Below are 26227 nucleotides of genomic sequence, written 5' to 3'. Positions count from 1 at the left end.
AAACGAAATCAAAAAAATACAAGGGAAGATTCAGAAACATTGATCATGGCCAAAATACGCCCCAACACTGTTAAGAGGTTTACTTCAGTAATATCTGTGGTCATTGACTAGATCAATGAAACTCATTCTTTCAAGAGCATCCAATTACAGTTTACTGTAGAGTGAGCATTCTAATAAATCAGCATACTTTACATAGAATTAGACAAAGCCAACATGCAAGTTAATAACACAGCATGAAAAAGCTAGGATCAACTCCCCTTAGGCCCAGAAAAATAGTCTTATGATAAATTATTTCATTTAAGTTGATTCATAGATGCAAACATTCAAAGCCATGTCTTTCTGATGGTTTATGGCCAGCAGTATTAATAGAGTTTGATTAAGCACTTAAAAGACAAGATCAATATACCTCTGTCATATTTACACAGTTAAAAAACAGCATGTTCAGTGAGTATGAACCAACATGAATTGAGGTGCTATATTATTCAGAAAGTTAACAGTGATATTTTTCACAGCTACTTTGGTCATTCGGAAAATGGGCTTTCTTAACAGAATTCAACAGCTTAGATGCAATGGACTGAAGCATGAGTAAAGAAAGAGAAATATCAGAAACAAAATAAATCATGTCAGTTAATATTGGCTCGAGAATATTCCTCCAAAGAAATATACATTGATTACGGGTAAAGAATATTTGGTTGAAAGCCAAGCAAAATACTAATAATGACAAATGACTTAGGGCTGTTTGGCCACTGGTGGTGAAGGAAAGAATTCAGACCTTAGGTTCTCCTGCAAGATGCATTAACAGTTATAGTTCAGGGGCCCCTGGGTGGCTCATTTGGTTAAGAATCTGACTCTTGATTTCAGCTCAGGTCATGATCTCAAGGACATGAGATCGAGCCTCACATCAGGCTCCACACTCAGCACAGAGTCTGCTTGGAATTCTCTCCCTCCCTCACCTTCTGCCACTCTCCCTGCTTGCTCTCTCTCTCTTGCTCGCTCTAAAATAAATAAATAAAATATTTTTAAAAAATTAGTTACAGTTCATTATGAAAAATGTTTCACTAAAATTGACATGATTTTTATCCAGATGGCTGAGTGTAGATAGCTAATCCTGATCGATAACATCCCAAAAATGACTGAGACATAACGTGCAGATGAATTTAGTTCCTGATGATTCATAGCAAATGTTTGCACAGGTGGAAAGCAGCTTCTAAAAGTGCATTATCAAGCTCACTGCAATCTCTGTTGTTCCTCCAGGACTGGAGGCACTGGAAGGCTCCAAGGAATGGAAAGGTGTGGACTGCAGGACTTAGACTGATAGACCCAGTCTTGATCCCAAAATGGAGTCCAGTAGGGCTGGGTCATGACTGGACTGAATCTTAAATTTAAGAGCTGGAGCATTAGAGTGGAGAGTCGGAAATGCCCAGTTACTGTCTCGGATTTGTATTGGATAAGCAGAGAATAGGAACCAGCTATTGGGAAGTAAATGAAAAGAGAAAGCTTTCTTTGTTGTTGTTTAAATATTTATTTAACTAGTCTCTACACCCATCATGGAACTCAAACACACAACCCTGATATCAAGAGTCGCACACTTTTCTGACTGAGCCAGCCAGGGAGGGACCCCAGGAGAAATCTTTTGAAATGCAGCACAGTCGAGTAGAAAGAATATCAAGTTTGGAGCCCAAAATATCTGGATTTTACTCCACTGACTACCTCCCAGCCTAACCTCAATATTCTCATCTATAAAATGGGGATATTTTTCCATACTTTTCCACAGAGTTGTAAGAATTGAATTAGAGCATTTGGAAAATACCTATGATAGGACTCAAAAATGAATATTTAGGCAGGTTCCACATGTTTTCTAATTCTATACCTCAGAAATACAGGGGAGTTATAGTTGCCTTATTTTGTCTTTAAATAATCTTATATCAAAAAGTATGAAGGGGAATTAAATATGGTCAATTTGTTTTAAAATTTAGTGATTTCAAAAATTTAAACCAATGATTCTCATCCATAGCTTCTATTGAGCTTTTGCAAATATTAATATATAATAATATATATGATACATAATAAATATAAATACTAATGCTCTGTCTCACTCTGTTCACTCACTGGAGTCCATTCCAGGCTTCAGTATATTTGTAGCTCCTCAGTTAAATGTACACTGTCACCAAGTTGGACAAATGTTGATTTATATAGTCTCTTTTGGGCACTTTTCAATTATTTTAGACTACTATAGTTTACTTAAGCACTCAAGCTTCATCCCTTGAGGCTAACACAATGGCTGCCCCAACATCTGGATTCTGTCAGCAAGATAAGAAGTGGGGAACAGATGTTAGGTTGGCAATCCACACTGTCTAGATTTCCAGCATCTTCTAGTATCCAAACCTGGTTTTCAAGACTTCCTAATCCTGTTCTCTCCTGCTTTGGAACAATCAATCTCTTGACATAATCTTGGAGAGGTTTACAAATGTGAGTTCGGAAGTAAATTAAAGCATATCAATTTAATATTTGCAAAAGTTTATCCCTGTACAATGGTTTCAGAAATTGATGTCTTGACCAAAACCATGACAGCTGGAGCCCACGTGTTTGTATCCATGTGTAAATTTTGCTCCCCTATTTCCTCTGACATACCATGGGGGCAGTGTGCTGTATGTAGGTACAATAGTTGCTATACAGTAATATGCATTTAGAATGGGAGTTAAAATTACAGGGCATGAGACTCTAGTTGTTATTCTGTCAAGCATTAGGGAAGAATGCCAATTATTAAAAAACCTGAACAATCAATTAAAATTGATCCTGGTTTGCTCCCCATTGATTCTCTGGCTGAAACTTGGACAAGAGGGAGTGCCTCTAGGAGACAATAACTATAAAGCAGAGTTCTTCCTGTCCATATTCCTGGGAACTGTGGTATATCGAACTCCCTTTGTCAGTGCCAAGTACTTAAAGATACAGATCATTTAAATGTGAGAAATTCTTACGTGGAAAAAAGTGCAAGAAAAAGAGATGTTTCCTATTAGCCAATATTCCCTAATAGCCTACCCTATTAGTAATCTACCATTATTATTCATATTTTCAAAGAAAACTAGATGTAACCTTACTGATTAAGAAGATGTAAACTGATAGGAGCTGATAATTGACTAGCTCAATGTATAACTGACCTCCAGATTGTTATTCTGTAAAGAGGCAAATTTTGCTGCCAGTTAAGCTTCTTCCTCTAGAGGCTTCTTCTCTAGGCTTAGCTACTCATCTCCGACAGACAAATTCCACTGGGAACACCTTCCGCCATTACACTCTAACTTCCATATTCTGTATTGTACTACCTTAACTCTCCCGGGATTAGCCTCTGTAGACTTATCGATTGGCAGCCCTACCTGTAACTACTACCCTTTACCTCTCCTTATAAAAGCGACCTAACATCTTATGGCAAACTCACCTTTCATTCAAATGGAAGGAACCAGTGTAATTGCAATGAATTGTGCTTCAAATCCAGTAGGCCACTGATTCTCAAAATGTGGTCCTTGGACCAGCATTATTAGTCTATCTGGAAATTTGTAAGAAATAGAAATTCTTGGGCCCCATTCTAGACCCACTGAATCAAGCACTGGAGATAAGGTCCAGCCGTCTGTGTTGTAACACATGGTTCTCATTCATGCTAAAATTTGAGAATCACTGCAGTTTAAGAGTCTTTGTTCTGAGATCCTTCTGTCAGTGGCCATCCCTTTCCATTTGAGGGTGAGTGTGGATGGCTTGGTGAGTACTGCTCTTGTTCTTAAAAGAAATGTTGTTGGCAGTTCCCCAACGTATAGCCACATGGTAAATTGACTACAATTGCCACTCTGTAAATCTTTACTCCTTCACCTTAAGCTGAAGATCGGTGGCAAATTAATACTACATTCCTCTACCTCATGTTCCAAGGGACATTTCAACTTCTTATAGCAAATCTGCCTTTTTTCTACTAGGTATCGTTTGTCAGAGGATAGATGACAAGTAGTGGGCTTTTGTGGAGAGCTAACACTCCTGATCTGTCTATCTCCTTACATAGGCAGATGAAAGATCTGAGTTATTAGCAAGCAGAAACTTCCAGATAATTGCCTTTAGAAGTTTTCTTGAAGGGGTGCCTGCGTGGCTCAGTGGGTTAAGCCTCTGCCTTTGGCTCAGGTCATGATCTCAGGGTCCTGGGATCGAGCCCTGCATCCGGCTCTCTGCTCAGCAGGGAACCTGCTTCCCCCTCTGCCTCTGCCAGCCTCTCTGCCTACTTGTGATCTCTGTCAAATAAATAAATAAAATCTTAAAAAAAAAAAAGAAGAAGAGGTTTTCTTGAAGACTATGACATGTAAAGTGAAGAGTTTGCCAGAGGATAAGAGGCAGCCTCAAGCAGGACTGTCAGGTAACTCCATACTTCCTCAAGTAAACTGCATGAAATAGAACAATTAGGCCTGAGCCAAAGAACGAGTAAAAGCTGTGCTCTCCTCATTTGCTAATAAAGGATGGCTTTGATGGGACACCAACAACAGGAATCCAGCCGGCCACATCTTTAGACAGTAGCCTTTGGACCTGGATAGGTCACCTTAAACTTCCAAACATAAAATCAGGGAATCTGGGAACTAGCAGAAGCTTTAGTAAATATAGTACAATTCCCTCATTCTGTAGACTAGGAAACTAAGGCATAGAGGTGTTTATGGGGCTGAGGTCATACAAGTGGATTGTGGAAAAGCTGAGACTAGAACCCAGCAATCCTGTCCTCTCCTCAGTGTCCTTGCACTATTCTATACCAAGCCACCTGAGACCTGGTAGGACTCAAATCTACTCATGCTGAGGGATGCTCTTACTAACTAATGACAACTATTCCTGACAGGCATTCTATGTACCGTGATTGATATCAACACAAAAGTTCTATCTCTTATAGTTCCTGATGGACTTGATTATCTTGATTAAGAGTAGGGATAACAGACCAAATACTGAGCCAATCGGTCCTTAGTAATTTCACTTTTGGAGTACAGCCTGAGGAAATTACCTAATATGTAAACAATGGTTTATATTTTTAAAAACTGTAAGATGACAGAGGAATGACTGCATCAGTTTTGCAATTTCTGTATGATGGAATACTATGAAAATATTAAAATTATATTGCAAAAAATTTTTAATGATTTGGCTTAAACATGCTTAATAAACATAATGAGAAGTGAAGAAAAGCAGGATAGAAAAGACTACATGTAATATAATTTCAACAGCATTTTAAATTACATAAATTTCTATTTTATACTTAGAAAAATCCTGGAAAGAAATATATCAAAATATGAATAGTGTTTATTACAGTTGTTTAAGAAGAGAAAGATTTCATTCTTTTCTTTTTACTACATGTATGTATGATCTATAGCTTATAATCTGAGTCTGTATTACATTTATATCCAGAATAAAAAAGTTAGGAGGGAGAAAATCTGAGCAATTATTCATACATTGGTGATTCCTTAAATTCCCCTAAGCACAGGGAAATAAGTCAAATGTATTTTCACCTTTCGTGTCTCTATATCCACCACAAAAAAAAAAAAAACAAAACCAAAAAAACCAGCTTCTTTAGAAAAAACAAATTTCAGTTACTCTCAAGAATGTCTTTTATAAGTCCATTGGAGAATTTAGTTAAAGTTTAGCTTTTGAGATAATTCACATTCCCAAACCCAGATGGATTAGTGACCATGATAAGATAAACACAGCCTGCGAGGGCTTCTGAGTAACCTTAGGAATTACATTCCTGTAAAGAGGCATGTAAAATTTTAGAAACTGCATGCTATGATTATCTACACTCTTGAACACGATTTTTTTTCCTGAACATGACTTCTTAATTTGGCAATAACACACATAATATTTTAGCACTTATTTTAATATCAAGTGTAGAAGTTTTTATGCCCATAATTTAAAGTCTTTCTCCAAAGTTCTGGTCAGACACTAAATGACTGTAATATAGTCACAGCTAAGCACTTAGAATCCCCTCTAGAATGAAGTAGAATCTAAGTAAATACAAAAATAAATTTTTTTACAGATAGCTTCATGTTGTAACTGAGAATGGATGAGTTGAGAGGGGTGACTCTGGAGAAGTAAGAGAACCTGTAAGATAGAAAACTCTCCAAATCCTGAAATCTGTAGTTATCCAGGACTATGGGGAGGCAGGACCAGTATGTTAGCCCCATGAGGAGGGGAGATCAAAGAGAAAGTGGATTCAAAAAGAGGCAGATTTAGAGCAGGAAAAGATAAGATTATTTTAAGGTCATTCAGGCTGAAAAACAAGGGGCAAATCAAGAAAGAAAAGGTGGTCTTAACTTTAGGGATTCTCTGTGAGTAAAATGAAGGAAACCTCATTGCTGCACATACTCTAGCCACCCAACATTTAGCAAATACATATTCCAAGCAAGACCGAGTGCTGAAGCTTTGTCCCCAGTAAGGACAAGAGATGGGGAGGTGGGCCGGGAATCTGGACTTCTTCAGAGGCTGAGAGAACTGAATATGAGAAGTCACATTGGAACTGAAAAGGACTAGAAGAGCCCTCGCCTGCCAGGCTGCTTGAAACTCGGTTGCCGTCACGAACAACACAATAACTATCTAGACCAGGAAGTTCACAACGACCAGCTACTTCAGTGGAAATAAACGGTCATTGATGTTCTGCACTCCAGAAAGGCAACAGTATCTGAAACAGAAATTTGGGAAAAACTAGCCAAAATGAGGAGACCACACCAGATGTCATTTTTGTATTTGAATTCAGAACCCATTTGGTTGGGGCAAGACAACTGGCTTTGGCATGATTTAGGATTCCTTGGATTATGCAAAGAAGAATGAATCCAAACATAGGCTCACAAGACATGGCCTGTATGAGAAGAAAAAAAACTCAAGAAAGCAGTGAAAGGAATCCAAGAACAGAATGAAGAAACTCAGGGGGATTGCAAAAGTCAACATTGGTGCTGGCAAAAAGTGAGCTGGAGATTGGACAACAGAAGGGGTAAAAATTCTGCAGTTACTTGATCGGTGATGGCCGTGCGGATTCTTCATGAGAGGATTCATAAACTGAGAACTTGAAAAAAAAAAAAAAAAAGAACTAGGAGACCCAGCAGCCTGATGTAGCTACCCACACCATGCAACTATGACAAGTAACAATGCCGACCTCTAAACACTGTAGGCGAGCAAATGAGCCCCAGGGTGTATCATTAGGTAAACAAGCAGGAGACAGAGAAAATGCACACTGCAGGTTACTTCTGTGTAAGAAGAGTGGGGCACTCTATCGTGTGTGTGTGTGTGTGTGTGTGTGTGTGTGTGTGTATTTGCTAAAGAAGCTACAGAGGGATAACCCAAAAAACCAAAAATACTTACCTACCTGGGATAAGAAAGAAAAAGAAGAGGACTAAGACAAAAGTCAGATCTCTCTGAGTTGTTTTATGGTTTCAACTCAGGAACTATGTACTGTGTTACATAATGTAAAATGATTCTTTTTTTTTAAAGATTTTATTTTATTTATTTATTTATTTGACAGACGGGGATCACAGGTAGGCAGAGAAGCCGGCAGAGAGAGAAGGGAAGCAGGCTCCCTGCTGAGCAGAGAGCCCGATGCAGGGCTTGATTCCAGGACCCTGGGATCATGACCTGAGCTGAAGGCAGAGGCTTTAACCCACTGAGCCACCCAGGCGCCCCTGTAAAATGATTTTTTAAAAGGAGAATCCTTTAAAATTGGAAACATACTGAAAATAAATCTAGTCATTTATTAATATGGAGGCATAATCACATTATTTCAAATGACTTTAAAACAAAGAATCTGACTATACAGTTTTAACGGTATAGATCAAAAAAACAAAAGGAACCACAATGAAATATGAAGCTGTTTTCAATTTCAGGGTCTCTTAAAAAGAGCTGTTGGTAAAAATATCACATATATATATTCACATACATGTAAACATCCATATTCATATACAATTGGAGAGAAAGAGAGAAAGAGAAGCAAATAAATGATCGTGGATTATGTTAACACTATTAGGAAGCCAGATTTTCAGTTAAGAGAAAAGAGATACAAATATAAAATGAAGAGCATTAAGTTAAAATATGTGTGATTTTGTTTTGGGGCTGGAAACATGAGTGCATATGCATACTTTATTTCTCTCTTTCTTAAAACCATATGGTATCTGCCAAATAAAAAGATTCAGAGCCAGAGACAAGCCAGGAGCCATGAGCACCCATAAGGCCCAGATTAGGACCTATAAATACCATTTCCCACTAAAAAGGAGCCAGGGCTGATCCCGGGGCTTGTGAAGAAATTACATAGAATGTGCCAAGGCTATCTGATTGCTATCAATGTCTTCTAGAGTCCCGTCAAATGAACAGAGCAATCAACTTGAAGCAGTTCTTCCAAGTAAACATGGGACAACGTAAGTATCCAGAAGAATCACAACTACAATGGATTGGAAGCTGTAAATTTATAATGCTAACAACAAAGTGAGTTTCATTTAAAGATTATCAGGACACCAAATTCATTACTCTGAAAATGGATGGGCAAAAAATCAAGCGTTTTACTGTACAAATTGATATCATATTAAATAGTTGAGGAGCAAAAGTTCTATCTATAGGGGCGCCTGGGTGGCTCAGTGGGTTAAAGCCTCTGCCTTCGGCTCAGGTCACGATCCCAGGGTCCTGGGATCGAGCCCCGGAGCCTGCTTCCTCCTCTCTCTCTCTCTGCCTGCCTCTCTGCCTACTTGTGATCTCTGTCCGTCAAATAAATAAATAAAATCTTTTTTAAAAAAAGTTCTATCTATAGAAGAAATGTGGCTAATAAATGTAAAAAGAATGGCTGAATTAGGATATCACCGTTTTGCAACCTCTGATGAGATAACTGATCTTGCAACAATCTTCAGTGGCGAAAAGCCATTAGGTAAAAGGTTGATGGGAAACTTTGTAATGGAGGTTTCAGAGTGGGAACATTTGACTTCCCTGATCATTCTTATCACCCTTAAAAGCAGGACAACCAGGTATTATGCTCCTCCTGGTGTGCTGCAATAGAAAATACAAATATTTATGAAGTATGCTTGCAAATAATCAGAGTCCATATTTCGTCAAGAGTCTAGATCTTAAAAACCATTTACAGGAAATGCAAGGAATGGAAAGTATGCTAAACAACGAAACACACAGTCAAATCAAAAATGTAGATAATTCTGCGGGAGAAATGCTGAAATTACACCCATAGAGGAGCAAAGGAGGCATTCAGGAAGCCCTCTGTGTGCTCGTGTTGGGGCCAACCATTATCACAATTTGATCTATTTGCAAATGTAGAGACCTGGGATCTACTGAGTTTGACACTTTGGCACTGTGAATGGGTACCTGAGGAACGGCTTCCTGCCAAAGGACTGTTGGCATGCCTTCACAACCTTTAGAAACTGTGGGCAAAGCGCAGAAACAAGAGGTGAATGGAAAACGGCTCCCACTTTGGGGCATGGAAAAGGATTTATAAAGTTGATCGCATATCAGAATCACAGGGGGTGCATGTGGAAGGCGCCTGTGCCTAGCCCCGGCCCCCCAGAGATGAAGTTTTCTCTTACGATCCCCCTCCAGGGATTGTAATGAGAAGCCAGGATTGAGAACCGCAATGACCAAAGACAGAGGAATAAAAGCATTAGCCAGCCCCCTTCAGATACCACGGTTAAGAGCTCAGCTTTGGGGTCAGACCACTTCCCCCGAACCTCATCTCCACTACTCAGCAGTTATTTGATCTTAGGCCAGTTATATAACCTTCATGCCTCAGCTTCCTTGTCTATAGGATGGAGATAAATGAATAAATACATAATTTTTTTTTCCTCCTTTGATTTTTGGGAAGATTTACCAAGTTAAACATGTAAAGCATTTAGAACCATGCCTGGCATAAAATAAGGGCAATTATTATTATTATTATTATTCTCATGGTATTTTCTATTATTATTATTATTATTATTATTATTATTCTCATGGTATTTTCTAAGAAAGAACTGCCTTTGAAGCCTCTTTGGCTTATTTAGGTATTTAACTCAGGGATGAATTTTAATCATGCTGAATGAATTCTTTGCTGCAAGTGTGGAAACTGACTATTCCTCAACTTTCTAGGTGCTTTCACAGATCCTCAGATTGGCTTGCATGTCCTTACACTCTGAATCTACAAGCTGCCATTGCACTTGTCACAATATCCCAAAATATTTCTTTTCATGTCTAAATCCTCCCACTATACTAAGTTCTTTATGGCACTCTACAGTGAATAAAATATTGATAAAATCCAAAACAAGCAATGATGTGGGAAAATGAGCATATTAAAATCAACCACGGATTCCTTAGCCACCTGTCACTCTGGAAAACAGAGGATGGAGAGACTGAGGGATACATTGTAGAACATGTAACTTTTAATGGCAGAAAAAGAAAACACAGTAGGAGGAGAGAATGAATTAGGAAAGAGATTAGTACAGACTAGATTAGGATGTCACCAGAAAGGTGGGTGGGGGGTGAACCCAGAAAGGATGATCTGGGTAACAGGGAACCAGAAATAAACCTATGATACTTCACAGTACTACAAAGGGGGCAGAGATTCCATTTGCCCCTCATTTCTTAGCCAGAAGGTTAGTTAGAATCTGCATCTTGCACAAAATACGACAGCCTAAATATGGCGGGAGATTAAGAAACGAATGAATCAAAACATACAAGCAGTAAATTAATAACTGTCTTTGATTATCTTAACTATGAATGCTGTCAGGGAACAGGGATATTTGGAGAAGGGAGCCGGCCATAAACAGAAATCTCAGAGACACTTGGTCCTAGGAAATGCAATTCATATCGCTTGCTTCTTAGCTAGCTAGCCTATCTCCCAAGTTTTCATTTACCCATCAGCATAGGTCCTGCCTAGAAAGTAGCATGTTTGCATGTAATTGGTACCCTAAGTTTCACTATATGCTGAATTGGAATATTTCTTTTTATTTAGGCAGCTGCATAAAGGTTCTGCTTTTCTTTTCAATCATACTCCAGTCTTCACCTCATCTCATGCATAAAAATACTGTGTGGAAACTGTGAGTTCATTGCATATACTTTTTTTTTTTTAATTTGACTTAAATCTGAGTGAAAACTGGACTATTCTAATATGAGGCAAAGATAACAGCCATCAATACAAATGATTGCCTGATAAGGATTGTACCGTTGATCATCTGCTGATCTCATATGTGGTTTGTTTGTATAATGCTCTGTGGCATGCCAGGAAAGTGTCTAAGCAATACCATGTTCCTATAAAGAAGGCTGGTTCCACTGAACGGAGGCACAGAGCACCTTGAGAGTTGCCTGCGCATCATTAGCAGAGAGCAGTGACTCTATAGAAGAATAACTAGGAAGAAGAAAATCAGATTAAATAATTAGTGTCAATTAGCTCCAGCAAAATCATTCTATAAACAATTGGTCTCCAGTGCCCTGCTTAATTATGTGAGACTTCCATGTTCCTTACCAAGACTGCTTTGATTCATGTTGACTCTTGAGCTTCCCAGAGGTATAATTAATTATTGTCTTGTAAATAAACCCTTGCCAATTAATGGGAGCAGAAAACAATCCGTACTTTTTTTTTTTTTTAAGTGTTCAAGAGGACCTTGACTATATGAATGACCTTAGCAGTATTTTTTTAGGGGAGAGCCATCTGATAGTTACTGGGACTTGTGAATAAAAGCTGGTGAGTGACAATGCATCCTTTCTACTTTACAGACCAGGAAGGAAAGCACTCTATGTTGTATTGCTTTTGAAAATATTTGGTATTCACTAGACACCATTCTAATTTGATCTTGGGCCTAATTAAAATACATTTTCAAACACCCAATTTAAATAATCAAATAGTTCACTTTGAGGATATTGTAGATATTGCGTTCAGAGCCCATCAAAAAAAAAAATGGACACGAAAATAACATTCCGTTATTCAGTTATGCCTTTTAAAGACAGCACTTGATTTCTCTAGCTCTTAAATATTATTCTAATCTCCTCCCAAGAATGGGAGATGCCAACAAGTTTATCACCCCCAACAAACAAAGCTCAATATTTTGCACATCAGTGCAAAATTTTTTTCATATGTGTATGTAGGTCTTAACTGTCAAAAAGCATTACAATATCATATGGGAGTCCATTTTTAAACAAACCCTGAAAGATTCCAATTTAATAGGACATTAACCAAGTTCAAGTCATAGTCATCAGTATACAATTGTCATACTGGGATATTTTAGGAAGTTTTAGGACTCTGCCCATTTTACCAATTGGCATATGCACTCACAGGATTCTAAAAGACGCACTACATGGAACCTACTCTCTAAATTCCTGCTCAAGAAGTTTAATATTAAGACTCCATTGAATGTGATCATATTTCCCATGCTATATCCTTCCTCACAACAACCACTGATGTTAAGGCTGAGATCTTGGCCTCTAGTTCATTCCGTCTCATAAATCTTCAGTGACTGGGAGAGACTACTTTTAAGTGAGAGTGATAAAGCATGATTATATTGAATTCCATGTATTAGATAACAAATAAATAATGTGGAATGATAAATCATAATTTTTTATTCTTTCACAAAATTTTTTTCTTTAATAAGCTGTCAAATTCCATTCAATATTAATAACACTGGCAACTTTAATTTTGTAAAGTAAAGAAAAAAATTAAAACTAGAAGCCAAAATCACAGTACCTGTAGTTTTAGATAAAGTCCTCCTCGCATCTAGACAAAATTAAGATCATCAAAAAATAAACCTCTGAAACGTGATATTTTACATAAATAAGAATATTTAAAAATAGCATGAGTTGAATTAATGATTTCAAAAGCTTTTTCCATGTCACGTCAGACTTTAAGGCACATATATAATTGAGGGAAAAGAAAGAATCAAAAGAAAAGAGTCTCCTAGTTGGTTTTTATTATATATAGTGTGAAGGGAACCCATCAAACAGCTAAGATACACTTTTGTCCCTAAACATATTACGTAATGTAAACAAAATGCTTAGCACATCTAAAAAAAAAAGCATGCATAATAAAAAACGTACAGCAAAAGAAGAGGAATGATTCTGTGTAGAACTCAGTGATATCAGAGATACAACTTTGAAACTCAGGGCCGTGCACACTCAAAGCAGACAGCAAGCACAATGACATGTGAAATTACCCACATGATGTATAGCTTAATGAACCCCCTTGTGTTGATCACGCTTGGCATTAATCAAGAGCCATGAACAGATTCCCTTATTTTCTCAATGCTGCTCTGATAAACTGCAATTTCATTTAACCTTGGACAGCAACTTTAATAGCTTCCACGGGACAACTGTCGATACTTTCCTGGGTATACAGTGATTAAACCACAAGCCAAGATGCATGTCATGAATTTTCTTCATTTGAAATTAGAATTTTTATTCTTAACAACTATTTGCATAAAATATGCTGAAGACACTGAGATGTGTAGAGATCTGCATTTATATGAAGTCAGGATTTGCCAAGCTAAGTTAGAAAATATTAATTAATATCATATTCACGAGCATGTTTACTGGTGTGTTTGTTTTACTCCTTCCACATAAACCCTGCCTGGGACAGAAGCAGCAGAAGGAAGAAATTCAGAGTCAAAGTCACTTTGAAGCAAACCCCCTCAACTGCCTAGTGCATATACCTGAGATACAGCCTCCAGGTATGTGGGAGCAAATGGGCAGATCTTCCCGCTGGGTCCCACTGGGTCTCACTAGGAAGTGAGTGATGTCTTCCCTTCATTAAAACTGCACATATAATGGATACATAATAGGACGAAATCTGACTAAGATGGATTGCTAAATGTAACAAAATCATCTAGTTTCAATTTCATTCCTTGACCCTAAATGTATTTGTTTGCTAAACATATCTGATGGTTGGTCCATTCCCTAAATTTTAAAAACAACAGCCAGATGAAAAATATGATGAAGCCCTTTTCATGAGGACCCATAAGGCTAAGACCCTTCTGCACAGCCAATTCTCTTGAAATTAGATTATGTGGAGTTTTTCTGGTTTTGTTTTTTAAAGATTTTATTTATTTATTTGACAGAGAAAGATCACAAGTAGGCAGAGAGGCAGGCAAAGAGAGAGAAGCAGGCTCCCTGCTGAGCAAAGAGCCCAATGCGGGGTTCGATCCCAGGACCCTGAGATCATGACCCAAGCTGAAGGCAGAGGCTTAACCTACTGAGCCACCCAGGCGCCCTGATTATGTGGAGTTTTCAGACGTGGGTTTTATTTCAAGAGTTCATAGCATCTCTAAAATCAGTAAAAGGCTGAATTACAAATCCAAAATTCATCACAGGATAAGCAATGATAGAATTCCTTTCCTTCTGAAAGGAGAAAATCAATGAGACCAGAGGCATAAGAGGGAGCATGATGAGAAGTGAAGGGCCGGGCACAGTGCATAAGAAAGGTACAGATGCAGTCACAGAACATATGCAATCCTCTATTTTATGAGAACGGCAATCAGTGTGATATGGCCAAGTGTTTTCAAAATTTGGACACTGGCATCAGTGGCTACAAACTGCATTGCAGGTATTCAAAATGATAACTTTTTAATAAGGTAGCTGAGATTAGATATAATCTTATGAATCATTTTGTTCTGTATTAAATAATTTTTTCTTTTTTAATTTTGATATAAGAATTTATTTATTGGGGGAGGTCAGTAAGGCCTAGTGGGAAAGATACTGGATTAGAAATTAGGATACCTGAAGGGCACCTGGGTGGCTCATTCGGTTAAGTGTCTGCCTTCCGCTCAGGATCTCAAGATCATGGGATCAAGCCCCATGTCTGGACTCCCAGCTTAGCTGGCAACCTGCTTTTCCCTCTGCCTCTCTCCACCCCACTTGTATGCTCACGCTCTCTCTCTCTCAAATAAATAAAATCTTAAAAAAAAAAAAAAAGAAGAAGAAGAAGAAAAAAGAAAGAAAGAAATTAGGGCACTTGATTCTAGACCTAGTTCATCTCTGACTATCTGTGTGATGTTAAGCAAGTCATTCCATGTCTATCCATAGATAGAGTCACTTACCTTTCTGGGACTCTGTATCTATAAAATGAGGGGATTTGGGCTTTGCCATCTTTGAGCTCTTTTCTGGGATTCACAGTTTCTGATGTATGACTAACTTCTGTGACAGTATTTGGGTTTGGGCTGGGAGTTACATTTCCTTATTGTGAAACAGATGAATGCCCTATAATAGAGCCCTAACTTCCTCCTGGGGCCATGTGATTTCCTTTGTTCAGTGTTTGATTTCCCAGATACGCTCAAAACCTAGATCACCTGTGCCTCTGTTTAAGGCTGTGGCTGGTTGGTTGGCAATATTTAGAAGACAACAAAGAACCGAACACAAGTTTCCTCTCAATCTCAACTGCTATTCCAAAGAGGGATTTTTTTCCTATCATTCTTTATGCAAATGGAAGGAAGCCTAGAGTTGGATCAATGTCCTCTTCATAGTACTCTAACTTTTCATTCTGTGCCTCAAATTCCCATGCCGCTATAGAGAAAATGCATCACTGGTGGAACCCAGGAAGTTTTTATTAGGATAACGAAATCATTCTGTTATAATGTGATCAGCACATATGCCAGTCAGATTCCAATCAAAAATCCCTTAAGAAATTGGAAGGGGAGGTGAACCATGAGAGACTATGGACTCTGAAAAACAACCTGAGGGTTTTGAAGGGGCGGGGTGGGAGGGTGGGGGAACCAGGTGGTGGGTATTAGGGAGGGCACAGATTGCATGGAGCACTGGGTGTGGTGAAAAAACAATGAATACTGTTACGCTGAAAATAAATAAAAAATTTAATTAAAAAAAAAATCCCTTAAGAGCAGGGGCGCCTGGGTGGCTGAGTGGGTTAAAGCCTCTGCCTTTGACTCGGGTCATGATCCCAAGGTCTTGGGATAGAGCCCTGCATCGGGCTCTCTGCTCAGCGGGGAGTCTGCTTCCTCCTCTCTCTGCCTACTTGTGATCTCTGTCAAATAAATAAATAAAATCTTTAAAAAAAAGAAAATCCCTTAAAAGCAGAAGTCCCTGAGTCAAATGCAATGGAACAGAGCATATATCAACCGTCTTCCAAACACACAAATCTTCCTCTGCCAATCAGGTTCACATATAAGTCAAAACATGGCTTTCAGGGGACAGGCAAATAGCCTACCATGAACCAGTAGCTTATAACATGGCCTGGCCAAAGAGGCCAATATTTCTGGCTGTCATCGTTGAATATGCCAATCTTTTTCTGCCTCAGGGCCTTAACACATGCTATTCTCTCTGCCTGAAATGCTCTTTTCCTCATTCTTGGACTAATTACTTTCTTCTCAATTTTTACATCACAGTTTCAACTGTCATGTTCCTAAAGAGGTCTCACCGCACCAGAGTCCTCCTCTTCCTCAACCAATGAAATCTGAATTTATATCACAAAACAAGAAAGATGTATTTTAAAGAAACACATCAATGAAGTGTCTTCATAGACCCATTGAACAACGTATGATAGACTAGTATCCTAAGGTCATTCATTCATAAAGGAGTGATATGAAACCAACTCAAGAAATATTCACTGAGTTTGTGGTCAGTGATAGTGGAAGGTGTGAATAAGTCCTGCCTCTAGGTCCATATATTATTATAAGTAGGACATCAATATGTTTTGTGGTACAGGGGTATACTTTATTTCCAACATTAAAAAAAAGTCTCAATATGGTGTCAAAATTAACATAGCAATTTTTGTCACTTAGACCAGGGCTTTCTGTTTGACTCCAATATTTTAAATAATTAATAAAAGTTGTGGCATATTTTACTTGAATCATAATTTTGATTTTTACCTGGAGCCAATCAAGCGGCAAGTTACACAAGTTATAATATATACGTTCTAAAATGTGGATGCTTCTACAAGTACTCAAGTTAAAATGTTAATTATTCCAAGATAATGAGAAAACAAAGACACTTTTTCCAATACAAAAACTTAGATTCCTTGAATATAATACTAGAAGCACAAAAGTGGTTTTTTTTCCAAAAAGATGAAACCTCAAAAACTACACTTAAGTGAAAAAGCTAGAGAAGACATTTTATTAAATTAAGACTAAAAATAACCAGAAAATACATATTTAAACACTTTAAAATCCTACTGTTGGAGGAATCTATGATCTATAAAACAAGAAGAACAACTTTCTACCTTAGTTAGTATTTGGTCTTATCGCCACAAAAAACTCTTATTATGTAGGTATCATATGATGTAGATGTAGAGCTCACTCTTTCTATCTTTCTTTCTTTCCTTCTCTCTCTCTCTCTTTTTTAACTGATCAGAGAGATTTAAGTGATCTTCCCAAGATCACACTCAGTAAATTACCAAGTCATGATTTCAGCCTGTATTTGTATCTCCAAAACCAGGTCTCTTAATCATAAGCCCTATACCAAAACACCTCCATTCTACCATTGGGGAGTGGGACTAAAAGAAAGAAAATGAAATAGAATATATAGTGTTACCTAAGTTGTTATACATTATGATTTAATAATGTACTATCATACCAATTTGCAACATAACTAAAATCAACAAGGGAAAGTATATAAGGCAAAACAGTTTATAAGGCAAAACACAATATCCCAAGAGTTAAAACACAGAATTTCTGTTCTCACATATTTGTATTGATTTATAAATTAACCTCAAAGAGTTTGGCATACAGTCTGTGTATATGTATTTCCACTGACCCAGTAGGAGTTGTGATAAATATCTCCAACTTACCCTATAAGAAAGTTCTCAAAATAAGCAAGGTCTGAAAAGCCTTCATGTCTCTTGAGAGGCTACGAAAGACTTCTTTTTTAAATTCAAGACAAAATGAGTGCCAATGAAAATTAACTTTAAAGGATTAGAATTGTCACTGGTTTAAAGCATGCTCAATTAAGAATCAAAAATTAGGGGCGCCTGGGTGGCTCAGTGGGTTAAAGCATCTGCCTTCGGCTCAGGTCATGATCCCAGGGTCCTGGGATCGGCCCACATCGGGTTCTCTGCTCAGCGGGGAGCCTGCTTCCCCCTCTCTCTGCCTGCCTCTCTGCCTACTTGTGATCTCTGTCTGTCAAATAAATAAATAAAATCTTAAAAAAAAAAGAATCAAAATTAAAGGATTAAATTCATAATCTATCAGTAAAAGTTGCTTGATGCTAGGCTAGCAAAGCTTAAATATCAACCACACCCATAAAAAATCTGGAAAAAAAAATCTGCTTGAAGAGCTGTCTGCTGCTATAATTAAATATCCTCAAGATAAAGATTTTTTTGTACTATGATATTTCCCCATAACCTATATTTACATTATTAGATGTCTTAACTTTTACTTGTTATTTCCTCATTGACTCTATTGAGATTTTACATTTCCTTAACTTTGTTAACAAAGGAAAAACATCCCACAAAACAATACTTACATTTATGTATCCTTCCATACTTAATTATAAGAATATGACTATTCTCTCATACCTTATTGTAAAAAATAACTTAAAATAATATTTTAACTTATTTTTCCTTCTCTGGTTTTAAATCTTTTCATTTAAAATCTCTATTAAGTTTTGAGCTCTAGGGGCACCTGGGTGGCTGTTGGTTAAGTGTTCAATTCTTGGTTGCAGCTCAGGTCATGATCTCCCAGTCTTGGGACACAGCCTCCGTGGGGCTCAGTGCTAGGCATGAGTTCTGCTTCAGATTCTCTCTCCCTCTTCCTCCCCTCTGCTTCTCCCCCTCCCAAGCCCCCTTCACTTGTGTGTTCTCTCTCTCTAAAAATAAATAAATAAGTAAAATCTTTTTTAAAAAAAGCTTTGAGGGGCACCTGGCTGGCTTGGTCATTAAGTGTCTGCCTTCAGCTCAAGCCATGATTCCAGGGTCCTGGGATCAGGCCCCGCATTGGGCTCCCTGCTCAGCAGAAAGCCTGCTTCTCCCTCTTCCACTCCCCCTGCTTGTGTTCTCTCTTTCATTGTGTCTCTCTCTGTCAAATAAATGAATAAAATCTTTAAAAAATAAAAATAAATTTTAAAAGTTTTGAACTCTAAAAAAGGAACTTTACACCCAGACAATGGAATACAGTTAAGTGCTAAAAAGAAATGACCTATCAGCCATGTAAAGACATGGAGTTGCCATAAATGTACAGTGCTAAGGGAAAGAAGCAAATCCGAAAAGGCTGCATACTATATGATTCTAACTATATGTCATTGTAGGAAAGGCAAAATCATGGAGGCAATAAAAAGGTCAGTAGAGGCCGGTAGTTATGGGAGAGGGGGGGATGAATAGGCAGAGCACAGAGGACTTTTAGGGCAGTGAAACTATTAGGTATATTCTAACGGTGGGTATATGCAATCACACATTTGCCAAAACCTATACCCTATACAGTACCAAGGGAGAACCTAAGGTAAACTCTGGACCTAGAGTGACAATCATGTCAATGTAGGTTCATCGACAGTAACAAATGCATGACTCTGGCATGAGATGTTGGTTGGTGGGGGGCTGGAGGAAGGGGCAGAGTCTACGGAAAATCTCTGTACCTTCCCCTCAATTGTGCTGTGAACCTTAAACTGCTCTATAAAATAAAATCTATTTTGAAAATTTTTAAAAGTAATCTAAAACAAGTCTTGTGTTCCTTGTTTAGAAGATTTATCTTACCTTTGATTTCTATATCTATTATATTATTTTGTTGAAAGTGAATTTTAAAAAGGGGGGGGGCACCTGACTGGCTCCGTCTGTAGAGCACGTGACTCTTGATCTCAGGGTTATAAGTTCAAGCCTCACATCGAGTGATGAGCTTACTTAAAAATAATAATAGGAGCACGTGGGTGGCTCTTGAGTTCGGCTCAGGTCATGGTCTCAGCGTTATGGGATTGAGCCCAGTGTTGGGCTCCGTGCTCAGCAAGGAGTCTGCTTCAGATTCCCTCTCTCCCTCTGTCTCTCGCCTTCTCAATCTCTCTCTAAAATAAATGAATAAATCATAAAAATAATAAACATTAAAAAATTAAAAATAAAAGTGAATAAAAAATGCTTCTGGCTCTAAAAACTGTCCTCAGAAGTAGTGAAACAAAATGGATTCCTCTAATTCTTTTTATATTTAGCAAAAAAAATAAATAAAGGAAAGAAAACACACCATCCATCAAAGTGTATGTGTTGCTCACCTTTTAAGGTGTAATAATTTGGCCCGGTCACTAGGGCTCCACTTAGTGTCCTGGAAGAAGTAATTAAATAAATGGGCCCTTGTGGCCCAAAGAAGCTAATAGAGCTGCCTTTTCAATAATAAAACATACCATTTCATCCTGACAACATAGCAGTTAATTTCTAATCTGAAAAATAGGAGCTGCCAGGCTGGGCTGTGTTGCTCCTTTCAGATATGCTGCTGATGACTCAGAATTATAGTTTTTTAGCCAACTTACCCATATTCGATTTTAAACTCTTCACTGAGTTTAGATGAAATGGAAAATGTGAAGATGCAAGAGACCTGTTTTTTTAAGCTTCCCACTCCATTCCCTTAATATCCTACATGATCATTTTCTGCTTTTATGTCTCCACGCATTTAATTGGCTCTGTTTTAAGGAGTGGCAGTCATCCCTGTGTTCTGGGCTTGGCTACTGCAACTTCGGGCAAGTAGCCCGAGATTTGGGGGACTCGGGTAGACTAGATGAGCTACTTGTTATTTTCAAATTTAAAATCATCGTAAAAGTCATATTAAACTCTGAAGGCGGTTTCTGGAATAACATTCCATGCCTTTTTTACAGGTTTGATTTCTTCTCATTCTTCACGCCTGTATCATGCCCCCACGGAGGACTCCCCTGACTACTCAGTCTATAGTGTCACATACCTAAACACACATACACACACACACAAACATACACACATATACAGAGACACAAACACACAGCGGCACAAGCAAACACACTTAACTGCCAAGAACGATGAGTGGGCACTTTTCCTTCATGACACTACAAAATATCTAATTATGTTGTTTACTTCCTTTCTATCTTTCCCACAAAAATATAAGCTCCTTGGAGGCTGAGAATCTACCCCTTTTATCCATCGATGTATTTCTGGAGCCTGGTACAGTGCCCAGCTCACAGAACACCCTCAAGTATTTATTAAATGCATGACAGAGGGCCATCTGAGTGGCTCAGTTAAGCGTCTGCCTTTGGCTCAGGTCATGATCCCAAGGTGCTGGGATTGAGGCCTGTATCGGGCTCCCTGCTCAGTGGGAAGTCTGCTTCTCCCTCTTCCACTCGCCCTGCTAATGTTTCCTCTCTCGCTGTATCTCTCTCTGTCAAATAAATAAAAATAAAAATAAATAAATGCATGACATAAACATGAAATCATACTGCATATATTATAAAACCAAAATTTAAACCTCAGTCTATGAGGAGTCCATGTTAGCAGTATGTATGTGTGGATATGTATAGATATATATGAATCATTTAAAACAGGGGCACCTGGGTAGCTCATTTGGGTAAGTAAATGTCCAACACTTGATTTTGGCTCAGGTCATGATCGCAGGGTCATGAGATCCAGCCTAGCATCAGGCTCTGCACTCAGTGCAAAGTCTACTTGAGATTCTTTCCCTCTCCCTCTCCTTCTGCCCCTTCCTACTCCACCCCGCCTCTCCCTGCTCCACTCTCTCTCTAAAAAAACATTAAAAACATTATAATGTCTGTTAACTGAACAATCTCCATGTGCCAGCACTAAATAAATGTTCTAGATGAATGAATGAATGAATTCTAGAATTTCAGTGCACCACCATAATCAGGCAAACTAAACCAGAATTCCAAAGACTAAGCTATAACCAAACCATGCCATCCTAATCTTAACTGAAGTTTCTTAACAGGAAGTCATCAATTATTATTGTTTTTTTTTTCATGTATATTATGGTATACATATGAAGAAAAATTTATAAGATATCTAACATTTTATATTGACTGTAGTCTGTATGGTCCATTCTGTTTGGTTGCATTTTTTTTTGCATATTTTTAAGGCCAAAATTCCATACTCATTTAAATTAGCTAATAAAATTACTAAAATTAAAAATGTACTCATAAATGAGGAAGCTTAAAATGTCAAGAGGCTGAAAATAATCTCAGAAATTGTATGGAAACAATATTAAACCATCAACAACATTATATAACTTTATACTCTGGGTTACTCTGACAAAAATACAAACAAAAAGGAAAAAATACACCATGGTGAAATAATGAATAAAGCAGAGGGCACTCATTAATTCACTGATTTTTCAGCCCATCACTAAACTGATCAATAGCTGAATACACAGATTCACTGGTTACTTTATGTGCACTTTAAAAAAATCATTAAAAATATTTTTATTGCCTTATATATCAGCGCCATTTTGTAAAGAGAAGACATCTAGGTTCTCATACTTTTCATATCATCCTTCACAGAAACAAATCTCTTTCTATCCTATTTTTGCCTCCAATGAGAACGCAGCTGTCTTTTATTAGAGATGTTTAACTTACTGACTCTCTATATGTACAGTTTTACATGCTTAACAGAAGATTTTAATACAGTTTTAGCTGCTGCTTGAGATAAATCAAACTCTAGCTGACAAATAAGCAACTGTGTCTGCAGGAAGTGGGGGGTTGTCTGATTTAAAACTCCAAGAAGCTTAGAAAGCCTTCAATCTCACGTTGCACAAAATACACATTTTATTCAGCAAGACATGATAGATACTTTATTGCGGGGTTGTTCTTTTTTAAATTCACTAGATACAACTAAGAATAATCGGAAGCTGTAGTATATTAATAAAATTAGCCAGATATGGAGAAAGAAAAACTAGTAATATGAGTAGCATAATTTATCAGTTGCTTTAAAAATTTTACATAAACATTTTCTAATCTTATGCCTCACCTGGTTCCCTTGTTTTCATATTTCTCTTCTATTATACTTGGTGCCAAGATTTTTTGTGTGTGTGCATTCCAAACACTGTGCGTGATTGTATATAAATGCAAAGCAGTTTATGATTATGCAGGGGAAAATGGTTGATGCGTGCAGTTTACTTCATATACTTAACTTATTACCATCCCACTGCTTGATGAAAAATGCAGAGCATTTGTTGCAGTATCTTTGCTCTTCAGTGGGATTAGTCTCTACTCTTGCCTTTTCAGATTAATTACCTACAATAATATTGCACCCTTCTATTTGTCTACAGATGTATTAATCCCCTATGATAATCCCCTTTATTACACTACAAAAATAAAATGATAAAAATATCTGCTTGACCAAAATTAAAAAAAAAAAAATACTTGGTAGCTAGGCATCTGAATCGGCAAAGAAGACATCAAACTCTCACTCTCTGCAGACGATATGATACTTTATGTGGAAAACCCAAAGACTCCACTCCAAAACTGCTAAAACTCATACAGGAATTCAGTAAAGTGTCAGGATATAAAATCAATGCGCAGAAATCAGTTGCATTTCTATACACCAACAGCAAGACAGAAGAAAGAGAAATTAAGGAGTCAATCCATTTACAATTCCACCCAAAACCATAAGATATCCAGGAATAAATCTAATCAAAGAGGCAAAGAATCTGTACTCAGAAAACTATAAAGTACCCATGAAAGAAATGGAGGAAGACACAAAGAAATGGAAAAACGTTCCATGCTCATAGATTGGAAGAACAAATATTGTGAAAATGTCTATGCTACCTAAAGCAATCTACACATTTAATCCAATTCCTATCAAAATGCCATCAATTTTTTTTCAAAGAAATGTAACAAATAATCCTAAAATTTATATGGAACCAGAAAAGACCCCAAATAACCAGAGGAATGTTGAAAAAGAAAAGCAAAGCTGGCAGCATCACAATTCCAGACTGAAAGCTCTATTACAAAGCTGTCATCATCAAGACAGTATGGTACCGGCACAAAAACAGACACATAGATCAATGGAACAGAACAGAGAGCCCAGGACTGGACCCACAACTCTATGGTCAACTAATCTTCGACAAAGCAGAAAAGAATGTCCAATGGAAAAAAGATGGTCTCTTCAACAAATGGTGTTGGGAAAATTGGACAGCCACATGCAGAAAAATGAAACTGAACCATTTCCTTACACCACACAAAAAAATAGACTCAAAATGGATGAAGGACCTCAATGAGAGAAAGGAATCCATCAAAATCCTTGAGGAGAACACAGGCAGCAACCTCCTCGACCTCAGCCACAGCAACTTCTTCCTAGGAACATCGCCAAAGGCAAGGGAAGCAAGGGCAAAAATGAATTATTGGGATTTCATCAAGATCAAAAGCTTTTGCACAGCAAGGAAACAGTTAACAAAACCAAAAGACAACTGACAGAATGGGAGAAGATATTTGCAAATGACATATCAGATAAGGGCTAGTATCCAAAATCCATAAAGAACTCATCAAACTCAACACCCAAAGAACAAATAATCCAATCAAGAAATGGGCAGAGGATATTAACAGACATTTCTGCAAAGAAGATGTCCAGATGAAAAACTGCTCAACTTCACTCAGCATCAGGGAATGTCGAAAATTAACAAATCAGGAAATGACAGATGCTGGCAAGGATGCGGAGAAAGGAGAACCCTCGTACACTGTTGGTAGGAATTCAAGCTGGTGCAGCCACTCTGGAATACAGTATGGAGGATCCTCAAAAGGTTGAATATAGAGTTACCCTACAACGTAGCAATCGTACTACTGGGTATTTACTGGGTAAAGGGGCATGTGCACCCGAATGTTTATAGCAGCAATGTCCACAATAGCCAAACTATGGAAAGAGCCTAGATGTCCATCAACAGATGAATGGATAAAGAAGATGTAGCATATATATACAATGGAATATCATGTAGCCATCAAAGAACTCCAGTATCTTGCCATTTGCAACGATGTGGATGGAACTAGAGGGTATTATGTTAAGTGAAATAAGTCAGTCAGAGAAAGACAGTTATCATATGATCTCACTGATGTGAGGAAATTGAGAAACAAGACAGAGAGAGGTTCATAGGAGAAGGGAGGAAAAAATGAAAGAAGACAAAACCAGAGAGGGAGACAGACCATAAGAGACTCTTAATCAGGAAACAAACAGGGTTGCTGGAGGGGAGGGGTGTGGGAGGGATGGGGTGGCTGGGTGATAGACAATGGGGAGGGTATGTGTTATGGTGAGTGTTGTGAATTCTGTAGGACTTATGAATCACAGACCTGTATCCCTGAAACAAATAATACATTATATGTTAATTTTTAAAAATCCTTTTGATATCACAGAGGAAAGTACTGCTTCCAAAATAATGAATTTAAATATAAAAATAAAGTTTGATTATCAATTTTATGTCTTTGCAGAATCTTCTTTCACCCCCACCCATCATCTCTCAATCCCGATTGTACATGTGTGTGTGCACGTGTGTGTGTGCGTGTGTGTGTGTGTGTGTGTGTGTGTCAGAAAGTTTTAACATTATTATTTTCTATACATTTAGAGGGAAGCCACTGACATATTCCTGGTCCTCCTCATTCTTCTACCTTATAGTCTTCACTTTGACCTAAGATTTTGAAGAAAAACACCTTTAATAATTTTACTTTCTGACTCTTGTCCTCAAGTCTAACTATTGTCATTTCTTTGCTAACTTGCCTGTGAATTCTTATAATTGGTCGTAACTATGAAAAGCAAATCTTTTATTCTAGGAAAATCTCGTTTTTTTCCTTCTTTTGAGTTTTGGGGTCAATAAAGAACAGATGAGAAATATGTAAAGGGAATCAAACTATGCTCTTTTTTCCCGAGAGCCAATTATTATACTAGGCTGTTCTACTTGCAGAGACAAGGGGAAAAGACTTCAGTTTGAGCTGTAATCATTACAAAGATGGGAACTATGAAACTGCCCCAAACAATTATATTTATGCAATTAGGAAACTAGACACATGACCAATAGACCCTAAAGTCTACACTATACTATAAACCCCACCCTCCAATCAGCAATATTTGAAAAGAGATCACTTCATCCTTAGCAATACTACATTGCAAAGCTTTTGCATTATACAGAGCAGGCCACGCTCCCTAGATCTAAACAGTAAAATTTCTAGATTCCCTTATGCTAATTTTTCTGGTTTTGGTTTTTTTTTCCTAATTTTTCTGTTTTTAAAGGAGATAATAGCATAATCCATGACAAACCACTAGCATGTGTCCAGTACATAATCAACACCCTCTTAATGTTAGATATTAAATTTTGTTATTTTCTACTCTGTGTTTACCTACCAGCAGAACCAT

Source organism: Martes martes, assembly GCF_963455335.1.
Source record: "Martes martes genome assembly, chromosome: 11".
NCBI lineage: Eukaryota > Metazoa > Chordata > Mammalia > Carnivora > Mustelidae > Martes > Martes martes.
Note: the sequence above shows the minus strand (reverse complement) of the source record.